The sequence below is a fragment of the Lichenostomus cassidix genome, chromosome 5, assembly GCF_008360975.1.
Source record: "Lichenostomus cassidix isolate B80296 chromosome 5, HeHo_3.0, whole genome shotgun sequence".
NCBI lineage: Eukaryota > Metazoa > Chordata > Aves > Passeriformes > Meliphagidae > Lichenostomus > Lichenostomus cassidix.
Window position 1 is genome coordinate 12,870,590 of NC_139486.1, and position 22,802 is coordinate 12,893,391.

Below are 22,802 nucleotides of genomic sequence, written 5' to 3' on the forward strand. Positions count from 1 at the left end.
TATGATATTTAAAATTACTGCCACCCACAAGAGATGCCTTAAAACTTTTATCAATATGTCACTTTTACTATCTATTTGATTGTAAAATTGCAGAGATCATTGGGAAAAAAACATAGCTTGTTGCCAGTCCCTAAAACCCAACTCTGTGGCCCTTCTGGATTAAAATAAAAAAGTAGCAAAAAAAATCCTCCTACTAGTGTCAACCTGATTTACATTTACATGAACAAATAAGCTGTTTCACACAATGGAAACAAGTAATAAACTAGGACAAGAACTGTGACCAGCCTGGGACCTATTAAAGACCCCTCTGGACCTGGCAGGAATCTGCTTTTTCTATCTCAGGGACAATCTCCCTGCCACCCCCCCAGGTCTAATTACCTTTTAAAATTCATATCTAGAACCACAGGCTGTCTCATGGGATTAAGCACAGTATGCTTTGCAAATTGAAAATAAGATAGCTGTTAGGAATATATACTTGCCTCTATGATTACAGCAACAAACAATGGCAAAACACTAATTTACATCTATTATAACGGTGAAACAAAGCCCAGGATTTTCTTTGTGTTATAGGCAAGAGATAAATCTGCAAAGGTGAGATTCTAGGAGGAGTAGGCTCTAATGAGGGAGATTCTCTTGCACAGCAGGTAACTGGCAGGATGACATCAACTCAAAGTTATGAGGATTCAGTATATCATTAAATTTATTTACCATAAAATGGATTGAGCTTTTTTTTCAGTAGTAAAACTATTCATAAGGAGAGGAAGTTTATATACATCTGTGGGTTGGAAGGCATTTGTGTGAGGTGAAACAGTGCAGAGCAGTTGCAACAGAAATCCAGTCATGCCTGGGTCTAGGATTTTTAAAGGTGTTTTATCTAGTAGAAATGAATACAGCATTTACAAATTGAAAATAACTCTGTAAACTCAGATAAGATTGTCTTGGTAATATTTTACCAAGGAAGCAGCTCACCACTGCTTACTTTCAATTAGCCATCTAAATCACAGCCTATACAAAAAGCAATCCCTGCTGCCTTGCAGTAATAAAAAGAAAAAAAAAAAAAAAAAAGAAAAGAAAAGAAAGTTAGACCAGTTCCTAAGAGTTTTGATTCATGTTGCTGAATATGGAAGATCTGTAATCTTCTCCTTGGAGTCTATAGTCTAATGTAACTGCTTGAAAGTACTACCCTTCTGCTGCTGGCAAAGTTTTTTTTTTCAGAAATGAATGGTGATACATTATAGATAAACCTTCACGATTAATTTTGTTTTGACTTTAACTTCTGAATAAGAATATAAGCTCCAAAATAGCTTCTCTCCAGATAGTAACTATGCTGTTATTTTTGGATGATATTGTAGTAGACATTTAGAGAATCCTAAATTTGGAATGAAAAAAAAAATTTGATTGTCATCAAAAGTTTTAGCTGTAAGATAAAAGGTAGCTTTTTTTTTTATTATTAGTTATCTGCAATGAATAATGAATAAGCAATATTTTTGGAATCAGTATTCAACTTCACTGGCTTCTGTCTACAAAATCCATGAAACTAGAAGTCTTGGAGGGCTGATTGTTCAAACTCAACAAGTTTAATTTCTATCAACATATTTTCAGTAATCCACTGGTAGTATACTGGTAAATTTAAGGAGCAGAGCAGGATGGCATAGGAGCCCTTGCTGTGACAGTGACTTTGTGAGGGTCTGACGCTGCATGAAAATGAGAATTTTGACAATTTCAATAATGCAAAGATATAGTTAAGAGCCTGGAAAATAGACAAAGTGGTTGTAAATCACTGTATGTAGCATTTTTGCAGCAATAAATCTGTCTCATGACTTTGTCTGTAAACTAGCTTCCCTTCCTTTTCTCTGTTTTTTCAACTAAAGTTCTCTTTATTTTTGCCCAGTTCTTCCATTTCTATTGTAGGCTTTTTCTCATTTCTGCTGAAAAGTATTTAACCTGGCCTTACTGGCTGTAAACTGAATTGAGCCTGTCACCTGTTGAGGTTTCTTCCCTTTGGTTCTGGTTGGAGTTTTAAGATAGGGAAAATACCCAGATCATCCAAACTGAATTACCAGTAATTTTTATTCAAAGAAGTATTAAAATTAAAAATTACCCGTGTGCCATTATGCAATATTTATAACATACTGTATATAAAGGCTTTTGGAAAGCTGGGTGCTATCAAATACACCTGAATGATTTTACTTGCCTTCATAAAAGGATGAACGGTGCTTGCACCTCCCTGAAAGCTGTTAGCCCCAGGCAGGAAAGGAGTTTTTCACTCTCCATCATTGTCTTCTGTTTAACAGTGATTTACTACTAGCTGAGTACCTGCCCAGCGTTTTAAAGCTGGTGGAGTGTCCCACTGAAATCAAGGAGTCTGATATATGCCAGGATTACTCCTTGCTGAAGAGTCAGGTTGAGGTTTCACTGCCTTGTTGAAGAAAGATCTAATTATTGAAAAATAATTTGATAAACAATTTGGTCACTTAAGACAAGGAAAGAGGGAAGCAGTGTTTGGGGTTTCTTTTGGGGTCCTTTTTTTTTTTTCTGAAGAGATTCAAAATTTGCGGTGATGAATTGGATATTTTATCCTTACACAAAAGTAAATTTTACATAAACCTTCAGTCAAATTCTGATAATCAGAAGCACAAATTCACATATTCCAATTTTGTAATCCATAGATTCCCTATGGTTTTGGCTTACCTATTTAACTTTGTTGTATGACTTCACTGAAGCTCCATCTACCCCTGCAGGTGAATCCATTGTTCAGATTATGGTAATAGTTTCTCCTCCTGCAAAGAAGCTGGAAACATCTAAAAAATATTGCTGTGAGTACTACCCGAAGTGCACCTTGCAAAGCTTTGCTTGCTGAGCACTGGACATTTGTAGCCACAGGCATTGATCACAGTCAGCATGAGGGTCAGGTGTGTGGTGCAGGTGAGCTTTACCTGATCCTAACACATCACAGCTGCTGTTTGCCACCTCAGTGGCTCGCGTAGTGCACAGGACCATTGCACAAAAGCAGAGATGGGCAGGGGGAACCCATATAAACATGCAGTAACAATTTATTTTGTAAAGAATTTTAGTAAGCCTCATGAAAAACAGAAGCCCGTGGGCTGTTATAAATAGTACACTGCAGATGTTCACTTGGAGGATACACAGAGCTAATTCCTAAAGAAAAGTTGTTTAAAAAGTGAGAGGAACTAGAACTGAGATGTTGACCCAGGCTATTGCATTTCTAATATTTTTGCTTAATTTTTTATGTGATTTCAGCTGTACTTTTTGTCTTTTTTATTTTATTTTAAGGACAGCAGTTCATATTGCAGTGAAATAGAAGTGGAATAGCCTACATATGCCATAAACTGAGCTATAGCACAGCCATCCAGCTGTGATCTTCCCTGTACCTGAGCAACGTCTCAACAAAATCCCATGTGTATTATATGTGTATATATGGACAGATTTGTACCAACTCTGCATTGTTACACTTGACTTGCTCTTTTTTTTAATTATGTAAAAAAATCACATTAAGCTGAATCTAATTACTGCAATGTATATTAGAAGCAGGGCACCATCAAAATTTTATTTAAATTAATCAGGTTTTGATTTAAGATATTAAATTCAAATTAATCATGTAAAAATGGAAATGATCCTTGACGTGCTTCCAGCTGTGACTTCAGTCTGTTTTCTCGTGTGAGTCACTTTCGGGATGTCTTGGGGGGAACATTACGAAAATTCACGCCGGTGCTATTTCAATTAGAGTTATTTAGCAGGACAGATGTAAAGAATACGGTATAATTAAGAAGGAGCTGATGACATGGCTACAGATTTTCCGGATCAAAAAAAAAAACTGTTAGTGAAAATTGACTACTGGTCATGTAGTCCAAGTTCAAATATGCTGGGGTTAAGCATTCATTAATGATGGAATGAGGTCTTTAGGTAGACCGTTGAACTCTTTCTCTGGAGCAATCTGCAGAATTCTGCCCTGGAAATAACTTTGAAGCTTCATTAGCAAGCAGATGATACCTGATAACATAATTTTGAAATTCTTAAAATAATTTTCCTCCCCTTGGTGCTTTATCCTTTCTGGCCAGCTAACTTCAAAGGCCTTCAGAAAAACCTAGAAGTGGCATATAAATGCCCATATAAGAGAGGCATTACACATATATGTACATGCATACACTCAAAATATTGTTAAAATCATGATGAAAACAGGCTGCCAGGAATGCTATAATTTCTTCTAGCACTCTTTGGGCAGAATTAGTCTGTGCTACCTGCATGCTCCCTGACTGAAACCACAAAGAAGATGGGGACTTTCCCACACAGATTCCTGACTTAGTATTTATTTGCAACTCCTTCTACCATCAGTATTTCCACTGTGAAAAGGGATGCACACTTTTTTTTTTTTTTTAATTCAACAATAGAGTAACACAAACATTTTTTTCTTATATGCTGTAATAGTATGCAGCATAAATTTGGGAAATTATTTTGCAAATTCTTTCACCTGAAATTAAATCTCCCAGGTAAAGCTCTCAGATTTTCCAACATGAAAAAAGATCAGAGAGACGACATCCGTTCCTTCTTGTACTCACAGATCTCCTGAAAATATGTGTATTTAAACATGCTTCTTATGGTTGCTATCCAGGGCTCTCAGTATCTGTTCCCCTCCTACTGAGTAATAGTAAAAGCCAAGTTAAATTTAAAAAATGCACAGTACATACTGTACACCCATAATTCTAGATTAAATATTGATCTCCATGGTGTTTTTTCCATGTCTTTTACAATCTTTCTCTCCTCTCACCAATGTCCCATTGTCACTTCCCTCTGCAAAGCAGCATACATCTGAAAATATTTTCTACAATGAAAAACATTGCTTCTAACTAAAAGAAAAAATATAGTGCATGAGAATAAAATAATTTAAATATCTAGCTCTGTATATCTGGCAGCATCTCTCAGAAGCAGATCCTTTAATCTGTAGAAGCTTTATTTGAGGTTTCAGGGCTGCCGTGCACTTCAGCAAGGAGCTGTGCCCAAACGAGGAGCAATGCACCAGACCAAGCATGCCTGGCTATCCACAGTGGATTGGCAGTAAACAGCATATTACACTTACCACAGCTTACCTATTATGCAGATTTCAAGGCAGGAAACAGCTTGCAAAACAGGTATACGGCGAGCATAAACTTTTTTGTTATTGTGGTAGTTGATGGTGTTGTTGTTACAGCAGGAGAAATAATATGATTCATTGATGGTTTCTGCTTCCTACTCATAAGATATAAACCTACATAGTGATTGTTCTTTAATAGTTTTAAAGATATTTTTAAACAAACTGTGTGGGAGTTAAAGATAATAATGGTTTCGGTTTTTCAGGAAGCACTTTTTGGAAAAGTGTATGACTATTTTAATATTAAAAATGGTTCCTCATAAGAAACAAGAATGCTGTAAGTAATTTGCAAGAAAACGTATGATAAAAATACGCTCAATTTATTCACTTTCCCATTTTAAATTTATTTTTTCTTTTGGCATAACAGCTGGAAAGAACAATCTTTTTTCCATAGGCTAGGCTGTTGCTTGAATGACTGAAATGTATTTTCCCAGGAGAGATGCACAGGTTCATTTCCCATCTGGGTATTTTTCCCCCCTCCTCTTTTCTACCTCCCCCCCTCCAGGACCAAAGCAGATTGGTAATGAACCATAGGTTTCCACTGATATAACTCCATACACACCTAAGACATATGTCAAACACAACAGTGCTCTGTGTGAAGTACAGATCAGCCTAAAGATGTTTGTTTACCTCTTCCTCAGTCCTTCCTCTAGGCCTGGTGAGTGGGCTCCAGTAACACATTTGTAGGATGAACATGGACTGCAAGCTGATTTTCTCTGATCACTTAGGAACTGGGGTTAATCACCACGGGAGGGAGAGCACAGATTCCTGTAAAGTAATCTTCCTGAGGGAAGAGTTGGGTGGGGTAGCACAGAGATGGCATGGGATGAGAACAGCAGCAGTCCTCAGGGCAGTGGAGTCTCTCTCCTTACCGGAGGAATGGCCTTGCCCATGTGGTAAATATGTCCTCACCAAGGACACTGCAGTCACTGAGCTGTTGAACCCATGGCATTTGACAGTGAAATGTTACATGTTGCCAGCACAGTAGGGAGGGCTAAGAACCCAGACGGTGGGGAAGTTCTACTTAAATGAAGGAGGAGCTGAAACCCTGAACTGGGTCTTCATCTGATGATGCTCAAACCACAGATGTTTTGTATTGCTCTGGTGCTGTTCCAACTTTTCTCATTTCACTCTGGAATAATGGCCGTAGGATGAATGTGCCTTTTTTGGTTCTTTCCAGTCTGGATAGACTCCAAACTTTTTGTCAGTGAAGGACTACACATTTCTCAGTACACTGTGTACCAAGGCTTACTTAAACCTAAAACCAGTAAGGTACGCAAATAATATTGGTAATAAACACTATTATTTTTGTATCATCATGTGGCTAGCGCAGGTCTTTCCCATGAGAATTCTTTTTGTGTTTTATAAATAAAGATAAAGTTTGGATGTTATTAAAAACAGTGTCCCAAGATCTGGACAGTGCAGGCCTGGACAATCAGGCCTAGGGGGAAGTTTCTGACTGACCAATCTGGGTGACCTTTGAAAACTCTATATATATGATGAAATCAAAACAATAAAGGTCTTTCCTTCTTGCCACTGAGAACTGAGTTCTTTACTCTGCTAGCTGCTCAACAGCGACATCATCGCAAAATTATCATGCTCCAACATACTTCTGGAACCTCTGTCACAGATGGGGACTTTCTCAATCAGAGAGTATTTAATTGACTTGTCCATGACCTTAATATCAATCTGTGAGAGGGCATGGTTCAGATCTATTTGTGGTGTTTCCTCTTAATTTTGAAACACTATCAATACATTTTGGTTTATTACATTTGTATTTAATTTATGTACCTTAGCCAAAATGTATGAGCTGTTGGGTATTTCTCATCGGTTTATAACTGCAATGTGACAGATAAAATAGGCCATGAGGTGTCCTGGGACTCTAGAATTGACAAGAAGACTGGTTAGTATATAAGAAAATTGTATATGGAAATTCTGGCTTTTGCAGCTGGAGCCTTCATTCTGCGGATGTGTTGAGGCGTTTCTCTCCACAGGCCTTTGACAGAGGCACTTGAGCTGACTCAGCAGGAAAATCTGGTACTTTGGGAGAACTCTCTTGAGAAAAAGAGGTGTTACAAAGGTGAAACCAATATTTTACCAGTCCAGCCCTTTTTGGAAAGCACTTTTGTGCAGGACAATAAAATTTAGACCCTATAGTCAATGCTGTTATTCCTTCTAAGGCAAGAAAGAAACCACACACAATATATTACAGAGCAGACATACTAATTCTAAAAGTGATTTTCCAGGCAACTGAACGTGTCCCATGGGTTCCACCTGCAAGCTGAATGTTGATGTTTAACTTTGGAAAAACCTTTTTTTAGGCTACTGAGAGATGAATATGGCTGTGTAAATGCGTATTTTAGCAGCCCTGTGAAGCTCCCTCTCACTAAGTGATTAAAGCCATTTTCAGAGGAGAGGAAACCACTTCCCAGCTGTGATCTCACTGTGCACCAGTGGAAGAGCCTGGATGTGACATCTCAGAGTGGGCTAAGGACACTGGGAGAAATATGCATGTTCAACACACCTCAGCCAGCTCTGTACACAAAACTGATATGGCACAGGACTTAAACCACCCAAAATACTGAGCTTGGCTGTTAATTAAAAACCAGGTCCCTAATTCTGAGCCACTCTGCTCTAAGGAGCAGTAAATATTGACACAGAGTAGAAGTCAATGCTGTGAGCCTTTCACTGTGGATGGCTAAACAGGCAGTGTAGTCAATTTCCCAGTTTGCATCAGGAATCATGTCATCTTTGGTGTTGTTATTAACACCTGTAGGATTTAAAGAAAAAAAAAAACCTTCTTCATTTTATTTTAGCAATATGAGCATTTCTTTTTAGCAATATGAGCTCTTCTCTTTGCCAAGAACAGTTTGAAAAAAAGGAACCTTTAAAAGTTCAGTAGGATTAATTTTAAAGCCAATATTTAAGATGGGCGTTAAAAATACTGTGATTCCTAAACCAGCTTCACATTATTTTGGAAGCTGATTCTGATTTTTGAATATTGATGGCTGTCAGTTTTGGACACAAAATCACAATGCAGTTCACATCCTTAACTATCCATGTAATTTAAGATAAATATAAGTTAATAAGTGACAAAACATGCTATATTTCTATGCACATGAAAAGCAAAAATCTGTGACCTATAGGATATTCTTCTGACCCAGAGGAAAGTAAAAAAATCTAAATTAACACAATTATGGAATCTTTTTCATGGACACACACAAACTACAATAGAATTGCACAGAATTGAGATCTGGTATTGAGCTTTTTCAGACCAAAAGATTCCCAAAATTTACTCAATGTAATGTCAGTACAGACAATAGCTCAGACAAGTTTTTAGTAAGTTTCTTCAGTTTAGATGCAACTTCAGCTTTTTGGCCCAAACACATAAATATGGAAACACTTCTAATTTCTCACTGTTCTGCGGAGATGTATTTGAAATTCACACTCTTCTAGGCAACTTTGGAGGTAAGGTAATCACTGGGGGCTGAACAATGCATGAAGAACCTTGGCAAAAAATGAGATGTCCTCTAGACAAGAAAATGGCAGCTTGGCTGAAGTTCAAACAAGTTCATTAAAACAGGTGACTGTGTCTGGGCAGAGAAGTTTCTAGAATGAAAGATACAGTCCAAAATCAGAAATGTGTATTAATTTGCCCTTGAGATTCGAATTCACAAGGAATCTTCTTATTTCTCATTAGAATGATAAAAAATAGGTTGATCAAAATAAGTTCTTGACAGTTTTAAAGCACAAAACACATAATCTGTGATTTGGAAAAATTACCTCAAAATATTTAAAATCCATGCTAATGGAGGCTCTGGTTCACTTTATTTTAAAAGATAATAATTCCTTGTCAGCTAGCCTCAAATTAAATTTTGCAGTTTCTCACCATTTTCCTGTGTAGAAGACACAACTCTAAATGGGTTTCTTTTTTGTCTGGATTTCCCATCCTTCCATTTCTGATGTGTTTACATGAGGGTATTTTTAGGGCTTCATATTTTCCACATTTAGTAGCAGCAGAGTGCTGTGAATAGCTTAACAATTCATTGGAACTTTACAGTATCTTAACCTGAGAGAGCAGACTCCTAATTATAAACTAAGTACAAACTGCAGCCTTGTCAGAGTGATTTCATTATCCTGATTGCATCAGTTTTGGCCCTCTATGAGGCTGCGTTTTTTGGGACATCAGGAGTCTAACAACTAAAAACAAGCAGAAGACAGCTGCTTTTGGCTCACAGAAGTCTCTGGATATATTTAGCAATTTAGCCTTCAAAGTAAGCTGTTCTGCTGGTACTATTGTAAGATGCATCATTTCTCAGTAGGACCCACATGTTTGCCTTAATCTGATAGAGTTCTCATTTTTGTTCTTAACCTACTTCCTTTCCAAGAGGTAAGGGAAATTTAGCAGCAGCCGTCAATAGCAAATGAAGTGGGAGGAAGCAAAGAATGAAAAATAGGCTGTGATTTATAAAAAGAATGTAAAAATTTGTGATTATATAATGATGCACAGAAAATGCCAGCTACCAAAGAAAATGATGACATCACTGTTAACTTAGTAACCTCCCTATTTATCTCTGCTCTGACATAAAGACAGTTTCTGAAGTAGCTTGAAACCCATAATCTTTAAGTTACAGGTTGAGAAAGGATCCCTCAGCCCAAACTGAAGTCCAAGCTGAAGAAAGAGGGTTTGTTATCTGAGGGAAAATCATCCATCCCAAATTAGCCTTTATTTATTCTTGTTTGAATTAGAAAATGAAATGAGATTCCATATAGAGGTAGAAGCTGATGTAGAATGTCCCCTGGAGTTTTTGAATTAAGAAAATAAACTAATGAAAGGTAGATAAAACCAAAAGGCTTATATGTGAATCAATGTTGAATAGTGACCACATTCAACAAAAAATTCTGAAAGGCTAACATTTCTTAGTAGGGCAAAAAATGCCCTCATGTAAAAATATGGGCTTTGCCTCCTGTGGATAAAAGAGCAAGGGTTGGAAAACAGACCTGTGTCTTTAAATGATTTCTCTGCTGCTCTGCAAGGGCAGAGGGTGGCAGCTGTGACCACTCACTCCCCATCCTCCTGTTTTGCTGCTCTGTGGAGCCAGTAGGGCTGCTGCACTGGGAGCCCTCCCGGCCACAGGTGAGCAGCCTCACCATCTGCAGTCCTCAGGAGGCCAATCAAGCTGGCCCTGCATGAGGTAAGATGGATAGTCTCCCCATGTGCCCTAACTCCCTCTGAAATTTCAGCAGATCAGTGTCACTGTGGTTTTTAATTACCCCTCCAATTCATCATTATTTCATGGACTTGCACACGCCCTGCAGGACAGGGCATCACAGAGCACAGATAAACAGCCATTGAGCCCTGGTGCCCCTTGAGGTGCTGCAGTCACTCTCCAGTGGGAAATGTCACAGTGGCAGCCTCCTTTCCCTGGGTAAACTGACCTCAGGGTTTCCAGGCCGGTTTCAGCCTGAGCTGAAACACAAGAGCAGCCACTTCTCCTCTGTGTTCTGGGGTAAGAGCTCTTATATTTCATAAAAAAACTTATTCCTGTCGCCAAGTGCAGGCACAGAGATCAGAACGGATGGTGGGGCTTCTGCTCTTCCCACTTCTTTTCTGAAGAGGAAACCAATCTATCCTTGCAGCTCCTGCGTGGTAGTAATCCATAAATATTTGAGCACAGTGCAGCACAGGGTCCATGCATAGAAGACAGTGAAGGCATCCTGAGAGGTGCTTTAGCCCTGGGTTCTAAAGTAGTCACTGGCTTGCAAAAAAGAAAGGCTACCTGCAGCACAGTCTGCTGCAGAGGTTGCTCTGACACATGTTGGCAGTGTTATCTGAGGGGTGCAGGACAGACTTAAAGAGAGAATACCTCTCTGTCCTTTGTTGTTCTTCCCAAAATCTCCTCGTTATGTACAGAGCCAGTAGAATGGAGCAGTTTTTTGGTTTAATTTGTGAGCCAGTGGAGTTTATCAGGGACACAGCACTTATGTGGGGAGCACAAACTAAAAAGGGGTGTGAGGGGGAATATATGACTAAAATTATCAAATATTGATTGGAGATCTTTAGTAAAGTAATAGCCAAAATGCAGTTTTTAATCAATGAAGAATGCTAATATCACTTTTGATTGATATTCAGGTAAAAAATTATAAACTGCAGCCCTTGGAAGATAATGGTAGATATCTGCCACCATGCTTGCAATGCAGCATGCAGTAGCTTTCTGATGTACAGCACTGGGATCTGTGCACCAGCAGTGCAAATTCTCCTTGAGGAGGAAGATCTGCCTTCTCAGATCACCACCACAGAAGGAGACAGAAAAGACAAGGCAAACCACAAGTGCATGCTCTGCAAAAGCAAACAGACCTGGGAGAGAGCTACTCACACCTCTCTGCATCAGTCATTCATGGCACTTCCTTCCCGGCAGCAGAGTTGAGAGACCATGACACAGAAGATGCTTCAACATGTAACCATAAGCATGTGAGCAGTGGACTTGTTGGGAGTGATTCCATCCTGGTTTCACAAGCACACATCCCTGAGCCTGTCCCATGGCTCCTTGTGTGGTGTTTGTATGGTCAGTGACCACAGAGACTGGGAGGGAATGAGTAGAGGAGGTGCTGCCTCCCCTGCTTCCACATGCAGATGTTGCACATGGACATGAACTTCTCTAGTTCAGGAGGCCTGAGGTACAAAATGTCTCTCTCAAAGCTCACTGCCGACCAATGGATGTCTTTTCCTTCTGTAAAGTCCTTCTGTCCATCCTGCAAACAATGGGTACAGCTGTTGTCTCAACAGACCTTTGACAAAGTGTGGTTGCAGGTACTGTGCTGGCTGGAATTAGTGGGAATAGGAGTCCCCTGGGTAAATCTGTGTGTGCCTAAGCATGATGAAACAGTGTCTGTGTAAAAAGGCCGAGTGGATGGAAGCAAAGGAGATGATACTTCCTCACTGTAGTTCTAGTTCAGCTGATGGACATCCTGTGCAGAAGCTAACATACTCTATTCCAGTGGCAGGTGATATGAGAAAAGAGCAGGCTAGGCTGCTACTTTCATCAGTTAAAAGAAAAAAAATGAATTCAAGGCTTGACTCTGGGTAGCTCTGTGCCCTTTCTTTCCCTCAAAATGCACTGGTTGAAGAGACTCTCTGTTCTTCCCATGCTAAAAGCAACATCTGTCCTTGGGTAGCTGGCACTAGCTGACATTGCTCTGTGGAGAGGTGTGATTGGGACAGTTATGAGACTGGGATAAGCGAATTCCACATTCCTATTGGGAAGGAAGAAGATTAATACATTTCATAGTTTTACTCAGGAAAAGGGCCTTTCATTAGCTATATATACCTGAGGTGGATCTAACTTAATTTTACTGATACCAGAAGAATAAAAGCAGGTGAAGATGGGATGACCTAAATGCACAGAGCAAGGAGTGGCTTTATGTTAATTGGGATGAGAGCACAGAGTCTAAAATTGCCATGTGAAGGCAGCTTGAATTAATTTTTTGAGAGGAGGTATTAATTATTGAGTTGTGGGCAGAAAAATTCATTTACTTATTAAAGCTCTGTGTATCTGGAGCTGGTTCTTGGAATGGAGATAATACATGCAGTTGGCTTGCTCCACTGGGACTGCACGTAAGGCTTTGATAACCACTGCCTGATGGGATGAGATGCAGCCATGGTTAGGCAGATAACCCCGAGAACCAGATCAAACTGTACAGCCCAGATTCTCATCTCAGATACTTATCAACCAGATCCTTCAGTGTGGACCAGCTATGCATATTTAAATTCAAGCTTCCAGCTGTTTTGATTGGATGGGAAGGTTTCTCATCCATGGGAAAGTATTGTCATGTTTTTCCTGGGTAATTAAACTCAAGTGGTCAGTGTAATGAGGAATGTGATACGTTATTCTCTCTACTTTCAAGTGTTCTTATTTAAAAACTTGTTCAAATAAAAATAGGGGCCATGGCTTTTTGTTTTAGAGAGAAAAGAACTCTGAGGTTCCCAAAAGGGCTGCCATTAGTGTCACACTTTCTGGAAATTTGGCCCCCTGAGGTTGTCTCTTACAAATATGATCTGATTTTTAAAATATCTTGGCAAGAGGCCATTTGCCATCTTTGATCTGTATCCTGATATGTAATTTAAACACACCCAAAGGTATAAAGCAGTTACCCACTTCAGACAGGCTTTGAAAATGAAACTACAGGTACCGACAACATTTTGACTCTGAACTATGTATGCTGGGACAGAAGAAGTTAGTAGGTAAAGGGCCATCATCTGCCAACACATCTCTGGGAGATATTCAAATATTCAAATATTGAAACTTGGTTTTGAAAGACCACCCAAAATCCCCCACTTTGTGCAAATTGTCTGAATTTACAGTCAAGTGTAACACAGCTACAAGCTTCAAGTTCTCTGAGAGTTGTATTGGACAAAGTCACTGAGAAAGCTGTTTGTGTGGAAAAAAATAGGAAAAATAATCAGAAGAGGCATATATTTCTCTTTGCCTCTCCCTCTTTTTTGTTGATTTTCTGCACATGATTTGCATCCTGACTATACATTGCAGAATTTACTGGTGTGGCAGATTACTGCACTGCTCCTGTGTACCACCAAAGAGCACCCATGGAGGAGCATCAGTCCCACACAGGACCCAGCAAACACGAGGGGTGTCAGAGAAGGCATCAGCCACATTTGACACCAGTGTGGTGAGAGTGCTGTGGCTTGCCCTGCAGAGTGGGCTCAGGGAGCACAGACTGGGTTTCTTTCAGATTAAATTAATACAGATGTTGTGCTCTGCAATCACACCTAATTTACTCCACTTGTTAATCAGCATCAAGTCCATGGGACCAGACTAGAATTAGTTTGAAGTAACCCCCAAAATGAAATGTATGCATTGTGGACATGAGGTTCTTAGCATCAATATTCACTTTATCTGTTTATTCCTATGCACCAGATACTTGCAAATACACTCTAAACCAAAGAGGCACATTGAGGGATGCCATAAAAAAAGTAGCTGAAGGAACTACATTTCCATGGACACATTATTATTTATCATTTGCACTGAAGCACTGTTGTAACAACCCTAAATCCCCCATTGTGCAAGGTGTTATACGAACACAGAACAAGAAGATGGTTCCTTCCCCTGGAGAATTAAAACCTGGAAATATTTTGGGATGGAGCTTTGCCTCACAATTCAGCCTGACATGTTCCCAGGTGCTGTTCTGGCATAAGAAAGCTGTAAATTCAGTCATGCAACTGAGCTCTGGGAAGGAGGTGGGACCGGGGAGAGGAGTGTAAGATTTCACAATGCTCACTTTTCCTTGTGTCTTCACTGGGTTGAAATGGATGGAAAAAAGCCAATAGCCAGCAGAAAGTGGAGGCTGGGGGAATACAGTATTGAACTGATATCCTGGTGATTTATGACCTTCTTGGGACACTGTGAAGAATAAGTGAGTGACAGATTATCTGCTGACCTGTGGGATAGCTCATTTGCTTTTGTTCAAGCAGCAGTTTTTCAGTAGAGCTGTAGATCCCATATATTTCTCTGTTGAACTGAGCTACCTTACTGCTAAATAAATATGTCACTCAGCAATGACACAAGTTAGTTTCTCTAGTGGGAGGTGTTTGTCTCACTCTCAGGGGAGCCTGAGAGGAGGCACTGTGGAAGTTAGGAGGCAGGGACCCCCAGGCAAAACAGAGAGCGGGTCAAACTGATGGTGGGGACAGGCTGCACAGCTACCTGGAGGTGTTGATCTTTATATGCCACAGATGGACCTGTGATTTCTGATTCTATGTAGTATTTTCTTAAATATTGTTTCCTTAAAGTTTGGACAAGTTTATGGTTCCTGCACTCAGGCTAGTCCTTTTCTCCTGGGGTCTCGTCAAATTTAAAAGCTCTACTATTCTTTTTCACAAAAAAAAAAAAAAAAACCAAAAAACAAAACCCTACAAAAAACAAACCACAAAGCTCCTTATATTGTCCCCCTTTACAGACAGGCTTGACCTGATCCTTCATTTGCCTACACCTTAATGTTTATTTTTTGAGATAACTCCTTCTGCTTTAAATGTCTGACCTTCTAAAACTGGACTACTATGATGATGCAGGAGTGTCCAGCAGAGGACTGCGGAGGATGGTCTGGCAGGTTCTGTCTTAGTGTAGCAACCACTGCCACTGGTTACACTTAAATTTTAAATTATCTACATTTGTGCCATTGAGACTCTAAAGTTAACTTCTGCAGCAGAAATGGGAAGGCTATGCAGCAACTAATATTGGCAGGTTTTTTTCAAAAAGCAATGTTTCAGAAATCACAAGTCTGGTGGCTTGCTTCAATGTGAATTAACAGTAAATATTCACGGTCAGGCATATTTTGTGATCACAGACACAAAACATGGGGAGTAAAGCCCTGTACCCCATCTGACCTTGCAAGGGATCCAGTAACAACAGCAAGGAAGAGCAAAAAACCATTTCTCTCCCCAGTACTGATTGCCTCAGTCTTGCCCTCTTAATAAGCATTTAAATAATGTAAATGTGAAGGGTGGTGCAGGAGAGAGAAGGGGGGGTGCACACAAACGTTTCTGACTTTTCTTTTTCCCCCGAACACTGATGCCATTGCATAATTATATGGGTTGGCTTGAAAGAATGAAACCCAGTTCAAAATGTATGAGTTCATTTTTATGTTCTACTGAGAAAATTTATTCAGTGTGACTGCTCAGTAGCGAGAGCAGTAAAACACCTTAATCCCTGGTTGAAGAAAGGTAATACCTTGACAGATGTGTGCCTCCTACTTTCCTTGCGGCCATGTTTCAACAACAAACCTTTATTTCTGCTTCTCGGCTGTAGCAGAAAAAAAAAAATGAGCGGAGCAATAAAGCAGTCAGACAAATCTCAGGAGCCAGGCGGCAATGCAATAGTAATGACAGATTTTTAATGTGGCAGGAGAGATTGACAGGAAAATGTCTTCAGAGCAAACGCACGCCAGATGGAATGAAAACGGTTTATTGGAGTATGGAGGTGCTGCTGAACTGAATAGAGGGCGGGTTTAAGGTGGGTGTTTTATCTGCTTCAAGTAAACAACAACAACAACCAAAAAAAAAAAAATTCCACTCACCAGGTATTGCCTTAGCCTGGTCTTTGCACCAAGGGGATATTTTTTGTTTGTTTGTTTATTTGTTTCTTTTTCTACAGTACTGCACCAGAGAAAAACTTTAAAGTCAAAAGTTCAGTCATTACATGCACTGCACAAAAGGAGAGGGAAAACTGGTTTGGTCTCAGCTTTTTTTATTGTTTGCCTCTCTTCCCTCCTTCCCCCCCACCTCTCCCCCTTAATCTGAAGGAATTTCTCACTCACTATGAACAGATAAAGATGTTTTGATGTGCTTTTAGATAAATCAGAATGATTTTTTTTTTTTTCAAAAAGAGAACGAGTAAGAAAAAAAAAATTATTCCAGCTGATAGAGTAGCTATCAAATCTAGGACAGAAGAAGCCCATACTAAAAAACCTATAAAAGCCAATATAGCTGTTTCTATATCAAGAAGAACAACATCATTGTGTCTTTTTCAACTGAGTAAACTTAACTTGCATGCTCTTAGTAATGATAATAAAGTCAAATTCAGCCCTACATCTCATGAGAAACATAACTCTGAAATATTTCATACCCTCCATACAGAGCAAAGGCAGGAAAACAGCCATAAATGGGAAGAAACAGCACAAAAGAAAAGAAGAAAATACAACTCTAAACTGTGAATCTCCCTGACATCTTTTCATTATCAGCCTAGTCAATGAAGAATGCCACAAAGGAAAGGACGGCATCATATTATTGAAACATACTGGTTTGGGGTTTTTTGAAGGATGCACTTGTATATTCTCTGTGGATAATTTTTTTTTCTTTTTCATGATATTTGCCATTATTAAGTCTCTGTAACTGTGTTTTACATGTAGGGCTTAGATTAAGTGTTTTGCCTGTATCATATACATTTATACTGCTCTTTTTAGAGGGGTTTTTTCCTTATGCAAACACATCAGAAAGAAGCCTTTGAGTTACCTCATTTATTTGTATTATACTTTAAAACAAAACAAACGCACCCTTTCTATCTTTGACAACGTGCTTCTTTTTGCTACGGAATATTTATTTAGACAGTAAAAAGATGTTATGGTTCTTTCCACTAGTAGAAGTGTACGCACTGAATATGCTCCAATGTAATTTGCAGAAAGTGAGGAAAACACTCTGGAAAAGTAAGCAGGGAGTTTTGCCATGTCGTTTCATCTGATAACTACAATACTATGATAACAAAGCTTTAGGCAATATGCTTAAAACTGACAGGAAAAGTTACTGGCAAAGTCTTGTAATGATCCATTTATTTTACGCATTTTATAAATTTACTGATTGCTCAGAAAATATGAGTTTTTTTTTCTTTTTCCATGTTTCCTCTTGTTCAGAATCCTGCTATAAATTTCTATTTAACTCTCCTTTTGTATTAGTCCTGACAGAGCTATAAAAATTGCTTGTATAATTCTTACGCTCTTTGGGGTTTTGTTTCAATTTCCTAAGCATGTGGCTAAATATTGGCATACAGGCTGTTCATCACAATGCAAGAAAAAATATTTTTACATTTAAAAAGCCTTTAACTGGTTAAATCATTTGTCCATATAAATAATGACACAATGCCAAAGATAACATAGAAAAACAAAGTAATGAAGGGCTTGTAAGTGATATTGCATATACTATTTCCTTGCAATCAAATGTAACTCGATTATCAGTGACTGTAACTATTTCTGGATGAGTTGAAGCTGTTTTGTAAGTCAGTCCTGCAACAGATATCATGTCACTAGGAGTTGTTTTTCAGAAAACAAAAAAGGAAAAAAAATCAGTTTATTTTAGAAACTATTTTACTAGCTTTAAATACTCTCCAAAACTAAACTCAGAATGAATATTAAAGCAATGTTGAAGATAAAACTTGCCAGAACAGGTTTTGATGGCTGCCATTCTGTCCTTAAACCACCTTTTTGCAACACACATAATACAGAATATTAATCAGTGTTTTAACGCTGTGGCAGTTCCTAGAGACACAATGACAAGTTAGGGACAGAACATCCAGCTTAACTGTGAATAGCATTGCCTTATTCTGCACCAGAATCCTCATATCGCTTAAAAATAGATTTTACTGTGTCATCAGCTCCATTCTGGTATCACTAGTAAACTGCACTAGGTATAAAAGCTACAGTGGAAATTGTACCAGCACAGACACCAAAGTTGTTATCGGTACTGTGCAATAGCTTGAGCTTTCATTTCAGAAGACACCGAATTCTGACTTTCAACCTCAATTTTTTTTTTTTATTCCTAAAATCATAGCAAGTATGTCAGCATGCTCTCATGCACCCCCGCACTGTGGAATTTTGATAATGTATGTCCTAACCGCTTAATTGATTGATTAGCTTACTGCAGCTTTCTGAGGCACCAAATTTATCTTTAATAGCCGGAGTCAGGCACGGCAGGCAATCGAGGGGGGGGTCCCTCGGCGTCGATTTGCTCTTAACTGGAAAGTCATTACCACTTAATACATGTAGATTGTGTTGAAAGAAAATTATGTGTAATGAAATGAGGGAAAAATTAGTGGAGTGTTATGGGCGAAAGCAGATGTTACGGAGGAATTATGCTAGCAGAGATAATCACCTTCGCTAGCATTGTGTGTGCTGGGGTGTTAACTCAGGGAGAGAGTTGGTGAGAGAGCTAAATAAATGCATTGATTTACACAGATCCACTTTTCAAACTACAGTATATGACTAGTACACACATCTACAAACACATCCATATATACACACACACGTATAGACATGCTCAGGGCTGAACTTTTGTATTGCTGAAGCTCTTTTTTAGCTATTTCCCAGCTACTCACACTACATTCAGAAGTCCTAGCTGGAAGCACAGGGAAGTAGCTGTCAATTTGCATAGTATTGTGAAGATGAGAATAATATCCAAGGGCAGAAGTACTCATATAAGCATTAAGATGAGACCTTGTATGCTTCAAACTCTGGACAACCTCTCCTGAGAGAAAACTGATGAATTTGAGAGAGGTCTTTGAGGATAGCACCAGACATTTTAGAAACTAAAAAAATTTGAAATAAATAGCAGATAGTTGCAAAAAAATTACAGAGACATGGAATGTGGTGCCTTTCCTTAAACAGCTTGTAAATAAAGGAGAAAGGAGAAAAGAAGAAAAGATGAAATCTTTCTTTTAATGCAAGTTAGGAATATGTTTTAAGGTAGTAGTTTTGCAGATAGGCAATAACGATAACACTCCAAATCAGGACAAGGGAAGGAAGAGAGATGTCACAGATTTTATTTTGAATGCATTTTAAAACCTGTAAATTAATCTTTCACCTGTGGGCATCTCCCTGTCCTTTTCCAGCCATGACTGATATATATGCTTGATTATATTTCTTATATCCCAGCATGCAAGGTCACTATTAATTTTTATCTTGGGTTTATCTATTTCATATAGCATGTGTTTGGATTTAGAATTATCTCTGCTTTATCACCCATTTCATAATAAAAATGTGGTCTCAGGAAGATATTAGTTTGCAAAATTCACTATTGAAACCATTGATAATTATGGCTTCCTCATATATCGTTCTGTTCCTTTGCTACTAAATGAGGCTTTTATGAGTATAGTTATTGCTGGTGATAATAATACAAATTTTAAAAATTAAAAAAAAAAAAAAAAAAGACTCAGGGTTTTGTATTCCCAGTGTTACCATTCAGAGATAGGAGGTTAGCAAAAAAGACTGTCAATTTTCTGTCACTGTATTAATGAGTTAAAGAAATGCAGCCAGCCCCTCATGAATCAATTGGAAAACTATGATGAATGTTTCAATAATTAAGAGAATAATTAAATTGCTGAATGTAAGATGGCACTAAATGAAATAGCTCTCGTAACAGCAGCATATTGCTGTTTATAAATACAAAGAGCTACGTTTAACTAATGCTGAGTCCAGCTCAGATTTATCTCTCTGTCCTTAATGGGCCAATCCTGCCAAGCCCACCCTGTAGGCAATGCACCTCAGCCTGGGCATGAGGGCAGTGAAGGTGTGTGCAGAGCTGAGCTGGGCAGGGATTGCTGCTCCATCCGAGGCTCCCCTGCTCCTCCAGCCTCCCCACCTGAGCACAGCAACGTGGCCACCATGGCAGTGCTGTGGTGATAAGCAGCTAAACCTGGGCTGATAACAGAGCCAGGGAACTGGCGGGTAAAGCTGACACTCCGACAGCAGCAGGCATGATGCTTGTGGAAATATTTTTAAAAGGTGATATGTGTTAAAGGTGAACTGTAAAGCTGGAGTGAAAATTATGTTAAGTTCAGAAATATGTCCTGAATCTCTCAACTATCAGGCAAGTTTTACTGTAGCTTTCAAAATTCTCTTTTCTCCTGTACAATAATCTGGCAGTTTCTCCTTTGATAAGGACATTCCCAAACATAACTTTGTGTGATATCACACATACCAGAACCTAGGATGCTAAAAACGAGACATCCTAGAAAATTGTCCTTCAAACCAGGGTGTCTCAGAGCAATGCACATGTTTAAAAAAATATTATTTGGAAGAAAAAGTGTGAACTATAACCTAAGCTTGAAAAATTTTATAAATCTGCAGGGGGGGGGGGAGAGGAGGAGAGAGTGGGTAATAGGTGAAGTGATTAACTAGTATATACTTGTATTTGTTTTTGAAAGCATGTCACAGCTTGTTTTGTTTTGTTTTGTTTTGGACTATCAGTATGTTTAAGGAGAAGTCTCAAATAAGGTAGGGTCATTTCAGGTGCAAAATTCAACCAAATGCATTTTTTTTCCCTGCCTATGAAGATCCTAAAGTGCTTTTTACTTCCCCATCTTTCTCACCTCCCTGTTTCACTGTTTGTTTGGCTTTTTTTTTTCCTTTTTCTCTCTTTTCCCCACTCACTTCTTCCATTCACATACCTCCTTCTGTTTCAACACACACCCATCTTGCACCAGTCCCTAGCTCTCCTTGCAGTGGGGGCAGGTTTTATTTGCTTGTGGGAGAAGTCTATGGAGGGAAATTTTCTATTCAGTTCTGAGTTAGCCCCTCTTTGGAGCTCAATCATCATGTCAGCCACAATTTCACCATCTTCTTCATCTCTCATGTTGCTGAATTTATTCTTCCTGTCTCCTTCAGTAGCATATTCCTGTGCAGTCAGAAAATCATCACTGATACACATATTTCACATTTGCCTTCATTCCTTTCCCATCTCTCTTCTACTGCACAGAGGCACCTCAGACACTCCCCTGAACCCCATGCCCCCAGTATGTTTCTTTTCCATTTTCCTCTTCCACCCTCAATGCCTCTTTCCTACTCATCACATAAATATATGTTCTGGGGTATTTTAAAACCCAGCATTATGTACTTGGAACACTAGTGATTTGAGGTGGAATGGAGAATAAATATAGCCATAATATGCTTTAAAATAGGTGAATTAGTTGAGCAGGAGACTTTTAATGCCACATGGGTGGTCAGTAAAAAAGTAACAATTACCATGAGACAGAATCTGATATACCACAGTTATTTCCTACTCTAGAGATAGGGCAGTACCATGGTAACCTAGACTCCACTGTATGGCAAATGTTGTTAATTGTACAGATTTTTAATGGGGATATTTATATTTCTTCTGTCTGAAATCAACATTTACTGCCAGTGACCAATGCCCAGAAGGATATTCTCAAAGGATATTCTGTGCATGACCTATGGTCATGCACAGAATGACACTCCATATTTCTTGCTTATAGTGAGAAAATTTCACTCCATCAGTGGAAGAGGTGAAAAGTGTTTACCTTCTGATATACCCTGGTAAGAAATTAAAACATTAAAAGTTCAGGTGGATAGATATTCTTTCTCACCAGTAGGTTAGGAACGCTACATATTGATAGGCCAAGCCCAGAGAAAGGAAAACATCCTGTTTATATTTGATAATTAATTAGATAACCTAATTTTCAAGGGTTGTTATTATGGCTTCTTTCTTTAGCATAGAATTTAGGGTTTTTTTTTAATACCCACATCTATAATGAGGGTGGATGGAAATTTTCTTTGGCAAAATTTGCTCACAGCGGATATTGCTTTGCCAAAATTTAACATTCAGGTCAGAAATTTTCTGCTGCATGGCTCTGTTTCAGGTGAATATTCACTTCTGAGAATAAGATTAGGGAAAATATGTTGTTTGCCAGTGTTTAAAAATAAATACACCTCTCAGTTGTTTCCTTAACAGCTCTGCAATTTAAAACTGGGTCTTGAAAACTGGTCAAACCTTAAGCTTCAGGAGAAAAAAAAGAAAACCAGCAGCATTTATTTATGCTCGTGAGAGACTTGTTATCTTTGTCAGAGTTTCTATGGTCAATCAAGTGGCACAGTTACACCACATTCCCTAAGACATGCAATCCTGTCACTTGAGCACGACTTTACTCCTGTTTGCTGGAGTTGGCTGGATCTCTGGATCCAGGGCTAACAGCAGAGACCACCTCTGTCCCCTGGTTCTGATGGAGCCCAAAGGATATGCAGCAGGAGGAAAGGCTTAATGCAGTAAGTCACTGAAAGATGGGAAAGAAAGGGTGTAAGGAGCCCGGGAATGGAGAGCTCTGAGTGGGGGGGGAGTTGGCAGAGCTTGTGTTTAACAACAAAA

The 22,802-nt window shown here is 38.9% G+C and overlaps 1 long non-coding RNA gene across 1 annotated transcript; it reads left to right on the plus strand.

Moving 5' to 3' along the window:
- Window positions 1-10,219: 10,219 nt before the first annotated feature.
- LOC146435974 (uncharacterized) lies at window positions 10,220-17,530 on the plus strand. The gene is made up of 3 exons (XR_014852467.1): window positions 10,220-10,341; window positions 16,063-16,170; window positions 16,794-17,530. It is a non-coding gene; the product is annotated as an uncharacterized LOC146435974 (long non-coding RNA).
- The last annotated feature ends 5,272 nt before the right edge of the window (window positions 17,531-22,802 follow it).